The 13,041-nt window shown below is 34.8% G+C and overlaps 1 protein-coding gene across 2 annotated transcripts in view; it reads left to right on the forward strand.

Annotated features, from left to right (window-relative positions):
- Positions 1-9,025: 9,025 nt before the first annotated feature.
- Positions 9,026-13,041, forward strand: part of LOC106869693 (NADPH--cytochrome P450 reductase) — a 65,395-nt gene continuing 61,379 nt past the window's right edge. The window contains exon 1 of one of the 2 annotated variants that reach the window (XM_052968889.1): positions 9,026-9,515. The gene's annotated coding sequence lies outside the window, so the exon portion shown is untranslated. Of the gene's footprint in view, positions 9,516-9,939; positions 9,958-13,041 lie in introns of those variants that run through there. The other variant, XM_052968891.1, reaches the window with a different exon arrangement.

Below are 13,041 nucleotides of genomic sequence, written 5' to 3' on the forward strand. Positions count from 1 at the left end.
TATATATATATGGATGGATGGATGGATGGATGGTTGGATGGATGGATAGATAGATAGATAGATAGATAGATAGATAGATAGATAGATAGATAGATAGATAGATATCCGATATCCGAGTTTGTATGATTATGTATAAATAATGAAATTCCAACTTAGTCTGATTTTCAAATTTTATTATTTACAATTTTGCAATATTGAAAAATAAACTAGTACTTTCATGCATTATGCAATCACCAGGTTTATGTAGTGACTGTCAAGTTCCACAATTGAAAACTGTAGTGAAATGGTTAGATTTCTCCTTTAAGTACTCTCTGATGGGCTCCAGCAGGTTGAATCTTACAAACTGTATTTTGACAATCAAATTGGCATATTCACCAAACCATGACATCTAAACCACATACTGGTTCAGTTCTATATTTAAGAGATGAGGAATTATGTACATTATTTACATTATTTACAATTGACAGATATTTGTCTTCATCTTGTTTGTTGTTAACACGTTTCAGCTAATATACCCTCCAGCCTTCATCGGGTGTCTTGGGGAAATTTTGAACCTGGGTTCTCATTCCGAAGGTATTTTTCAATGTTGTTATTATAATAATTAATATTAATATAATTGTAACATGTGATGAGAAATGGATTCAATACACACAACTGTAAATGTTCAGAACAATAGTTGGACAAAGACAAGCCACCAAAACACAGTCCAAAAAGCAAAATTCATCAAAAGAAGCTGATGGTGTGTGTTTGGTGGTCTGGCACAGGTGTGATCCATTATGATTTCATTAAACCTGAATCATTAATCATAGCCAAAGTATACTGCAGCCAACTGGACCAAATGATGCAGAAACTTACAAAAAAAAAAAAACAGCCTAGATTAGTCAACACATCTGTTCCTATTTTATTACAAGACAACGCCAGACCACACATCACAAAAATGACATTGGCAAAATCACAGGAGTTGGAGTTTGAAGTTCTCCATCATCCATCATACTCACCTGATCTTGCTCCTACTGACTACCACTTCTTCCAGAATTTGGATAACTTCTTGATAGAAAAAAATGTTATTCTGACAATGCTGTAAAACAGGCCTTCCAAGATTTTATAGACTCCAGATTGCCATGCTTTTACAGTTCTGAGCTGAACAAGCTACTGCTAAAATGGCAAAAGTGTATTGACAATATGGGTGCATACTTTGATGAATAAAACTAATCTTTGTATTTATAAAACATCCGCAAACTTTTTTCTTTTCTACAAATTTCATACTTGATGACCCAGTACTTTCAGTCTGTTTGTTTAGAGAAGTGTTTGACAACTATTTTTAACCTATTTTATTTGGATGTACCCTCCAAGCCATTTGATGATAAAAAAATCCTATTATATTTTTATAATTAAATACTATTTGGAACAGAATATATTCTACAAAAGATTAGCAAAAAAAAAAAGAAAGAAAGAAAAAAAAGAAAACTACTTCAATGCAACACCTAGAGCTTCAATTGGTCACACACACCACAACTGAAGCAAACCAACATGCTTGCAGCATTACCACAGGCGATGACGAGGCTAAGAATAATTATTAAGATATTTTGTGTATTGTAGTAGTATAACCAATTTATTGTTGACAAATTTTAACAATAAAATCTTCTATGGACCACTAAGAGCCATATATACCTCAGTTGAGAACTGTTGGTTTAGAGGCAGACTCCTTGGTACTTGATCATGGGATGATGTAATTGTGTATCTTTGTATGGGAAATAATAGAAGGATGTAAGTGTGATATTGTCTGTGTGTGTTGTGGAATGGCTGACAGATATAAGTTAAAGTGTAGATGAAAGGAAGGAGCCTTGTGGCACTCCTATTTAGGAAGTTTTAAATTTTAGATGAGTTGTATATCTGTGATAGTTTATCTAAAATTTTCAACAAAGATGTGTTAACTATATGAGAAAACATTGTCAAAAGTTGTTATACATATTAATTCTTATCTCCCAATGAACTATAGACTATCTAGAAATGAAAGCGATTAGCTGTAAGTGCAGTGACTCTATATAGTAAATATACTGTATGATAAACAAGTATTTCACTAGCTTAACACTGGACCAGATTGTGCGGTACTGGAACTAATGCTAATGGGAATTCTGAGTCACATTCAAAAAATATTGTTGTACATTATATGATTATTATCCATTAATATTTATAAGTCACAGACAAGATGGAATCTGTCCTAAATATTTAAAAGAAACTATACAGCTTAATCTCATTCTTTCAGGGTTTTAATTATGTTGTTTATTTATTTTTCCAAAAATAGATAGAAGCTGCACTGCAGTTTTAGCCTTGAAAAATGAAGATAAACAGGAAACTAATTAACCTGATACATATTTCATTATATATGATGTGAGCCATCTAATAATCAAATAACCCTATTATATTAGCCAGACAATGATTAACAGATTTTAAAATTTCTTTTGTTCTTAAGCATTTGATGGAAGTCATAAATGTAAGAAGTATTTATTGTGTCAGTCTCCATTTCATTAGCATTATTGATTCTGGCTTGCAGAAGACATTTGGCACCACTGATGCAGTTCTTAACGGATCAAGATGTTATGTAGTTGGGAATTCTGCTTGACTTCCTTAATATTGCTAATGTTCTTATGAAAGAAATGAACTCACAAAATTTGATTTCTCTTTCCTTTTAAAATAAAGAAACATTTTACGCTTGGTGAAAAGAATCAGTTGAGTGCCACAATGTGGCAACATAATGCATATCAGTATTTGGCTTAGTTTGCTTATTACTCTGAGTTCAAATCCTACTATGGTTGTTTGTTTATCATCCTTCTGGAAGTGATAAAATAAGTGATAGTTAAGAATTGGGATTTAAACAACTACTCCCAGCATCAACATTATACCTTTACTATAGATCTTTATTATCAAATTTATTGACAGAACCATTAGAGTGTCAGAAAAATGCCTTACAGTATTTCTTCTGGTTCTTTATGTTCTCAGCTGAAATTGTGCTATGGTCAACTTTGCCTTTCATCTTTCCAAAGTTAGTAAATTAAAGTACCAGTGAAGTATTTAGTTGTTGCAATTGACTAAACCATCACACCAAATTTCTGGTCTTGTGCCTAAATTAGAAACAATTATTATTGTTTTCCTTTGATATTACTTCATTTAATAATCCCTGCCAAATGTCAACAAGGTACCCGGGATGGGTGTTGTCATGTAATGGTGGCATTTCAAGGCATAATTTAGCTATAAAAATGGTTAAAATTAATTTGGGCTCAGTATATAGAAATAAAAAAGGAATAAAAAGAAAGAAAAAAAAAATATATAAAAGAAGGGAATTCAATACTATTTGGTTATAAAAGGATTAAAATTTATGTAAAATGTGATCTGTGCTGTTGAGGACAGTGTTTTGAATTTCATAGATGCAGGGTTTACGAGAGATGTTTTCAAGAAACTTATTTATACCTTTCTTTTTGAATCAAAGTGTGCCAATTACAACTGGGGTTGTTTGTGTCTTCAGTTTCCACATTCTGTTAATCTCAGTTCCTAGGTCTTTGTACTTCACAAGATTGTCATAATCTGTAGTAGATATATTTTTGTCAGATAGCATAACCATGTTAACGAATAGGCATGTTTTATTTTTAAAATATTTAATGATAATATCAAGCTGATTTGTGTTTATGGTGTGGTCTGTGTGGCATGTAAAAATTCCATAAAATTGTTGTGCTTCTTTGCTTCAATTACTGGTAAGGAATAGTGTTCATATGAGTTTTTAGCATGCATTACATGATAATATTTGTATAATGTCCAGTGAATATACTGGATATCGTTTAGTTTTATTTTCAGTTGGAGCCAAGTTGGAACATACTGGAATTATATGATCTATTGTCTCCACTTGTTTCTCATAGATTCTGCATTTTGGATCTTCTCTATTTTTGAGGATGTTTACTTGGTAATTATTTTACAAACAAGTTCTGGTCTTGACAGCAAAGAGGAATCCTTCTGTTTTGGTTTCAATCATGAGTTTCATAGCCATTAATTGACTCCTAGAAGGATGAATGGCAAAGTTGACCTCAGCATTAACTCCAACTCTCGAATAATTTGTGGTTAGTCAACACCAGCATCCTTGGTACAAAGTGAATAAGGTCTTACAGAGGGTGTAAAGAGATAGAACTACTACCACAAAACATTTTTTCTGATACTCTAATGAGTCTGCAAATTCACTGCCCCTTTCCAGGAAAAAAATAAAAATTTTACACACTTCCTGAATTACTGGTACTCCAACAGTTATGATGATGAAGGTGCCAGTTGATTTGATCAATGGAACAGCCTGTTTGTGGAATTAACATGCAAGTGGCTGAGCACTCCACAGGCATGTGTACCCTTAATGTAATTCTCATGGAGATTCCGCATGACACAGAATGTGACAAGGCTGACCCTTTGAATTTCAAGCACAACTCATTTTTGCCAGCTGAGTGGACTGGAGCAATGTGAAATAAAGTTCTTTGCTCAAAGACACAACGAGCCACTGGGAATTGAACTTATGACCTTATGATCATAAGCCTAATATCCCTAACCACTAAGCCACATACCTTCAATCACTATTATACATTGCATCAGAGGACACTGGTGTTCCCTTCTAAATATCTTGAAGCAATCATGACTACAAAGCACTCATGACATTACTGTAGATGATGGTTAAGGCTGATGCACTGAAACAAGTAACTACTTTCCTACATATTATTTTATATTTCTACCTTTTACTTGTTTTAATCATATTGACTGTAGTCATGCTGGAGCACCACCTTGAAGGGTTTTTAGTCAAACAAACTGACCCTAGAACTTATTCTATTGATCTTTTTTGCCGATTGCTAAGTTAGAGGGATGTAAACACACCAACACTGGTTGTCAAGCAGTGGTGCAAGACACACACACACACACACATACACATGATGGACTTCTTTCAGTTTCCGACAACCATATCCACTCACAAAGCTTTGGCTAGCCTGTGAGTATAGCCAAAGATACTTACTTACTCCCACGCAGTGGGACTGAACCTGGAACCAGCCACACACAAAAAAAAAAAAAATGGAAATGGTTTTATTTTGGCAAATATTTGGAACCAATTAAAAAAGAAGGGAATTGGGGAAGATAACATACTGAATTTATTCAATCAACAGAAAACAGGTTACAAGGATACGTAGAGTATGGAAAAGATTAAAACAGCCAAAGCTTAGAAGATGATGCAAAGAAGATATGATCAATATTTTATGAAACTTTGTTCTTAGTGTTTTCTTGAGGTGTAGTGACTACAAACTTGAAATTGCTTGAATTGAAACCATACTAACAGCATTTGTATTTTGTTTTGGGCAAGACAAATAAGTTAGCTTGTCTAAGTGTGTCTGACTTATAGCCAAGCTCTGAGCAAGGCACATAACTCTGTTTGCCTCAATCTGTAAGACTCACAAATGTTTGACAGATTCTGCATGACTGTTTCAACCAGCAGTAATAGTAACTTCAAGATATAGGTAGATAAAAATACATTTTTGGGGACAATCTTTCAATTATTTAGTGTGAGGAAAAAACATGGTAGACCCTCTTATTACAAAAACAAAACAAAAGACATCAACCTACAAATCTACCCTGTCCAAAATGCCAAATAAAAAGCCTATGTTAATAATAATATATCTATAATATAAATTGGACATTGGCGATCATTGTATTCTTTCTTGTCTTGAGGTTCACAGCCAAACAGCTGGGTGGATTTGCGTGAAAAATGGCACACATATGCAGACGGGTGCATAGATTGAAATGCGGTTTGTATTTTTTTCCTAGCCCACATACTGAGAAAATCAATTAAAACTTTTTCTAATGGAATTCCCCTCTTTGTTCCGTCATTAAAACAATCAGTTGCTCACACAGCTGGCATATACCATTTCACTAGCAACAAGGGGAGTCCAAGATGACAGTCAGCCAAAACTTTCGCTATGCTGTCTCTCTTCTTTCACCTCTTTGTGGGGTTAATAATCTTAATTTTTAGTTACAGTTTCTCATTCAAACTACATAATAGGCAGAATTGTCGGATTAAGACAGTAGGGTGTTTTGAGGGAGATTTGGCTGTTATTTCTACCAGGTCTAGCTACCAAGTAGAGGTCTGAATTTAATTTTCATTCACATATTTGCATTTCAAAAATTTAACAATCTTTTCCATAAATCAACTATCATAAACACATACACACGTGCAAGCACGCATGCACACACATAGACACACACACACACACACACACACACACACACACACATTCATTTCATATATCTTCTTTCAATTTCTGCTCTCTGCAAATAAAATTTTTACGGATACAGCTACTTACAAAAATAGGGATTAATGTATAATATCTTTCTATGTTCATAATTAAATCAATGTTTTAATGATTAGACAGGGGTCCAATAGAATAGCTCTCAGAAACAGACTATGTACAAATTCATTCTTCACAACTCCTGAAGCTGTTTTCTGACAAGGGGGTGGGGAGTCAGGAAATTTTCATACAGCTGGAGGCGCCAATCAAAACAGAAATGTTGTTATAGCTTATGCCTAACTGAAATTGATCACAGTCACATTATCCAAACAGACCGGGTGAAATAGGGCTTAGCTGCTAGTTCCATTCATAAAAGCTATAACCGAAAATCTTATGAGCTGCTATTTGATTAATTAAAGAAAATACCTTTCACATACAACAGTTATATATAGTTCAAATTTACAGAAAACAAAAGACTTGTACTATACTCTACTAACATGATCCAGAGACAAACTAGAGCAAGATATGAAGAGCCATTATGGGTTGCAGGCTCAGGAATATGAGAGAGTCATGATCTCAAGTAAGTGCTAGCAAAACATGTTCAATACCATTCCTTGCATATCTGGTTTTGTATCAGAGTGGCCTTCTCCTAGAGACATGCTTTTACAAAAACTGAGAGGTGCCTCACTCCCAATGGTCTTCCAGCATGCCAGACAGCAACCTAGAATTTCTGAAGGCCTATGCTATCGATAGATAGTCATTAAACCTATACTAGGTTCATCTGTCCTTTTGACAGGTCTTGTTTTTTATCCTGCTGGGGTTCTAGCAACCTTCTTCATCAGGCAACAGGTTGCAATCTGACCATACAACAGGTTGCACTAGATTCCATTTTACCAGTAGCACTCATGAGAGACATCACAAGTGATGCAACATTTCAACATCTGACATGTTGTACACTTGTGCACCTGCACAGGTAATGTAGATTTCATGGAGGGAGTGCAGCAGAAGTATTTGATCACAATAAATAAATCATTTGTGTAGGTTGTTCAACAAAAGCTGAACACTCATACATCATCTTCAGCGGGAGAGTCCATATATATTTATACTTAGATAAAGATAGTTATGCCTGGTCTATGGGGCTACCCAAGGTTTTGCTTCCATAAAGTACTTAGCTTAATATCCCATTAGACCCTAATGGCTGGTGGCTTACAACTTCTCTTTAAAGAGGAGGAAGAAAAGACCTCTTTACTTGTTGAATACACAGACAAAAGAGAGGGGGTCAATTGCAAGTGACTGTCTCCTTTGGGCTGCAATCTTGAATCCACATAGTCAGCTTGTGGGTCCCAGGATTTCAGTAGGAATTGCCTGAAGTGTAAGCAGGATCCAAAGACTTCCATCTTGGAATTTAAGATGTTCTCTGAGTCGAGGGAGCTCATTAATATGCTTGCCTGTTCAACTATACACAGCTTGCTCCTGTTGATGTAGGGAACTGGTTTTCCTAGGATCTTTCATGGGATTACATGTGAAGTCCCCTTGTCCTTCAGGTACCACACATAGCTGGCTAAGGATACATATATGTATCCATGCCAGCATGGGACATGGATGTTGATGTACATATCTATCTATCTATCTATCTATCTATCTATCTATCTATCTATCTATCTATCTAGCTAGCTAGCTAGCTAGCTATCTGTCTGTCTGTCTGTCTGTCTGTCTGTCTGTCTATCTATCTGTCTATCTGTCTATACACACACATATACATATGTAACTATATGCATATGGGTGCAATGGGTAAATTGTCATGATGTGTAAATTTATATTTTTAATTTCATGCATGCACATTGTTTACAGTTGATTTTGTCAACTACACAGTATAGTAGGGTCAGTTGGGCACTGTATGTGAGAAAAACAGACACGATGCTATTCACACAGTCAGAAATTTGGAAATAAAATGCTGTATTGCTTGGCATTTGTACTGGAAGCTCCTGTATGAATTTTTCAGAGTGTTTGGTTGTCAATCTGAGGATAGTGCAGAGGATTCGGAAAGAGTTGGATGAGTTTAATGGTGATTATGAAAGTCATTCTGATGAGAATGACTCTAGACATTCTGATCATTCTGATAAGAAAAGAACTCCTGAATTTGTTGGTAAGATCTAGGCCATGTTTGACAATGATCCCACCAAGTCAATCAGTGTTATTTTCATTTTTATTCTTTTCTTTTACTTGTTTGTCATTTGACTGCGGCCATGCTGGAGCACGGCCTTTTAGTCGAGTAAATTGACCTCACGACTTATTTTTTTGTAAGCCTAGTGCTTACTCTATCGTTCTCTTTTGCAAAACCGCTAAGTTATGGGGACGTAAACACACCAACATCGGTTGTCAAGCGATGGTGAGGGGACAAACACAGACACACAAACATATACATACATACATACAAACACGCATATATATATATATATATATACGCGACGGGCTTCTTTCAGTTTCCGTCTACCAAATCCACTCACAAGGCTTTGGTCGGCCCGTGGCTCTAGTAGAAGACACTTGCCCAAGGTGTCACGCAGTGGGACTGAACCCGGAACCATGTGGTTGGTAAGCAAGTTACTTCCCACATAGCCACTCCGTAATTTAGACAATTTATTCACAGCACCTTGTACATACACACACATGATGCTATTGATATATTTGACATGAGATCATTCAGTTAGTCATTCTATTATCAATACAATAGCACATGATTTTACGCTGTGAGTGCTTTTACCCCAGTCATTAAAAAAGTTAAATATTTCAGTGTGACGGCGAAATTTTACTCCATTTCTATCAAACTGATTATAATATACTATCACACTAAATAAATTTACTAATAGTACTTTGAGACGACAGTAGTAGTGGTAGTAGTAATTATAATAATCTTGAGCAGATTCGTCAACAGTTCAATTTAGTTCATAGTAGCGGCTGTCGTTGTAGTAGTGGAGGGGTTGAATAAAAACTTCGACTTTAGTCGAGGCCATCATTACTCCCATCCTGTTTCAGCAATCGCTTCCATACATTTATAGTTAGTCTAGTTTTGTCCAAGCTTCACGCATACTCGTATCTTGTTTAGTAAATAATGTATTGATGTCTAAAACACCTTATATTTTTTTTTCTGATTACTTAAATTATTTTACGTCTCTTTGCCTTGTTTCGCCTCCGAACCAGGAATATTACCAGCACAAAGTGAGTATTTATTGATATGGTTCTTTCCTTTACGTCGCCGTATTACTATTTTATTATTAACTTTTGTTTAAATCTCGTATGTTAATCTCTCTTTCTCGCAATTACATAAGTAATTTAAGGAACTACTAAATAATTTAAGGTACTAGTAGTACCGTTATTTAATTTTGTTAGTGTATTTCTAACTAAAGTACCTTAACTTGTAATTACATACTTTCAATATATAGAGACAAAAAGTATGTGTATGAAACTATTTTAAATAAAATTACATCGTGTTGTTTTCTACAAGTTCACTGTTCGAATATCTTCGTACACGTACCTATTGTTTAAATTTTCTCTTGTATTTTGTTTTGTATTTTGATGTGAAAATAAACTCTCAGTATCTTGTGGAAAGCAATTTTCATCGTCTTTAAATGAATGAACCAAACCGCCTTGAAATACACGTGTACGTACATGCGCTAATACTTTATTCGTTCGATCACTTTTACTCAACCTTAAATGTTTACTAAATATTTTAGTGCGTTGTTCGGATGTGGCCGCAGAGTAAGCAAAGATAGTTGTATGGACGGAGCGGAATGTCGTCCTACATATGAACCTCTCGGGCCTCTGGTTAGAAGTGAAGGCGGATCCCTCGTTTTATGCGAGTTGTCCTGTCCTATAAAACAATTAAGTAGCCACTAGTTTCATGGAACGTTTTGGATGGCATGCTTGTATTAATAATTAGATTAGAATGAGTTTATTTTGCGATGTGAGTTTACGATGATTTGGCTAAAGTATGTCAGACTGAAGCATCTAATTGTAGTATTTCGCAGTGGATTGTTATGGGACAGAGCCCAAAATAACATGTCGGCGATTTGAAGGAGGATGAAAATTGCTGATGCATTGTTATTCTATTTTACCAGTTTCTAAAATGTTTAATATTCGCCTCTTTTCTTACGGATCTTGTACCAAATAAAGAAATCTTTACAAAGCTCCCGTTTATAGTTGCCTGATCAAACTGTCATACTGATATAACGTCATTTTTATCATTTGTGTTTCTCATTCGAAACTCTACTAAGCACCTCGAACCTTTTGGATATATATATATATATATATATATATATATATATATATATATATATATATATATATATATATATGTATGGACTTACTGTGGACAAGGCTGCGTAGCGTTCGATTATATATATGGGTGTCAGTGCATTCGTTAAACTTTTGACAAGCCCTTGCATATGATTTCTATTCTTCGTTGGTGGAAATAAACTTATTTCCATTATATCACTTTGACTCTTCTAAAACTTACAAGATCTTTTTTTTTAGCTGGTACAAAAAAAGAACTAACTACAAGAGTCCTAGTCCCTCACCCCGAAAAAATACAAAGAAAACATGATTATAACTAATAAATTATTCGTTTAATTTACGAATATTTTATTTCAGTTAATTTATGCTTCCTCTTCAATTATCTTTGTTCATTTGAGCATGAATTTAAAATCCTTCTTCTAAAATAGATTTATTCTTTAACCATACCGTCTTTAGAAGGGTCTTTGGTTACGTGTTTTGAACATGAGATTCAGAATCTGAAAAATAAATAAAAGAACTGAGGTTTAAAAGTGCACTTTAAACAATTATGACCAATTACTGTGTGTAAATTATTAAATATATTAGAATATAGTTTTCTATCCTTGCTTTACAGCAGCAATAAAAACCGCAATTTCGTTTCATTATCGTTTTTACGTTTGCTATTTTTCATGCGTGCATGGGGTGTTCGAGACTTGTTGCTTATTATCCAAAGGCTAGGTGCTCTTGCTGATCCCAACAATTCAACAGTTTCATTCTAAATCTTTGTAAGTCGAACAGCAGAGGTCTTGAAGGACTAAACATCACCTCTGTTGAAGTGGTGTCAGTGCGAAGACTTTGCGCGCATACACACACGTGTTCCACTCGCAAGGTATTGATTAACCAAAGGCTATAATAGAAGACAATCTCCCAAAGTGCCATGCTATGTGATTGAATATGAATCCATGTGATTTGAGCAAACTTTTTCACAGCTATCTTATGCAAGACCAAATTTGTGTTGCATTGCAGTAGATATTGAAACACACAGGCATTAATTTTTAATCAAAAGAAAAACTTTTTATCAACCAATGGTACAATTAACTCAAATTGCACAATATAAAAGAAATATTGTTTCTGTTTTCCACTATTTAACACTTTCAGTATATGCATGTTGACATACTTTTGCACAATATATAATATTGCCAGTACTGCGTAGTCAGGTTTTACCCATTATACCCTTCAGACGTGTCTCAATTCATCTGAAGCTACTAGAAATGTGTTCTGCAGAATGTGGTGTAGCAGGAATAGTTGCCAAAATACCAACCATTTTGTTAAAGACTGGCATTACATAATGGTTTTAAGTTTTGGCACAAGGCCAGCAACTTCGGGGTGGGAGTGTGAGTCGATTACATTGACCTCAGTATTCAAATGGTACTTGTTTTATCGCCCCTTAAAGGATGAAAAGTAAAGTTAACCATGGTCGAATTTGAACTCAGACTGTAACATAATGAAAATTGTTCTTGTAAACAATTTCAACACCACTGTCTGAAGTTGCCTGAGAATCTGATGGATGTATTATATAGTCTGTAACAAATTGTGTTTAGATTGCCGTTACTGCCTTCAGACCTATATCAACACCATAGTATGATGCAACAAGTTGATATTGCTTATCAGGTAATTAATGATAATATAATAATGAGTACCGACTATGTTTTGGTCATTGCCATTAAAATGCAATTCCATTTCCACAAAAATCTTATTCAGTCAGTGATGAAAGCCTTTGTTAGTCTGATCCGGTGGAACTTCTTTGTTGATCCATGGAACTGCTTCCTTGGATCAGAATCATGTACTTGGGATGATGCCTATGACAGTTTAGTTTCACTTAACTTTTCAGTACATTTCCAAAATTAAAAAGTTTTCATGTCTAGTTAATAAGAGTTTTCCTTGTGGTTGTTCATCTAGCCGTTGTAACATCCAGCCTTTCCTTACAGGTACTTGCTGAGGTTGCCTGTCTTTAACAATGTTATTATTACAAACAATGCAACTAAGAAGTCAAAATCTTATAAGACATTCAATAATGTACAATTGTCTTTTTATGTCTTAGGTCTTGATCATTTCTTAAGTCAAACAATGCTTTTATTATCTGAGATAAATGCTTTTATTTTACCACTAGCAGAGATACCCGGCGTTGCCCGTGTTACATGCAATTGAAAAATGAGACTTTTCTGTTATATTTTCTGTAAGGAACTGGAATACATATGATTCGAATTTCATCAAAATTGCACATGAGGGTTCTTTCCCTCTTTACACACCCTAAAAAAATTCTAATCATGAGACATGTATCCCATACTATTGATCTTTATGTGCATATTCCAAAATTTCAGTGTTCTGGAACCTGTAAAAAAGATTTTGCTCCTGCAAAATGGAGCTCATAGAGCTCTAAAATGTGGGAATGAAGGCCCCTATTGGGGGTGGG

The sequence above is a fragment of the Octopus bimaculoides genome, chromosome 6 (genome assembly GCF_001194135.2).
Source record: "Octopus bimaculoides isolate UCB-OBI-ISO-001 chromosome 6, ASM119413v2, whole genome shotgun sequence".
In the NCBI taxonomy this organism is placed as follows: domain Eukaryota; kingdom Metazoa; phylum Mollusca; class Cephalopoda; order Octopoda; family Octopodidae; genus Octopus; species Octopus bimaculoides.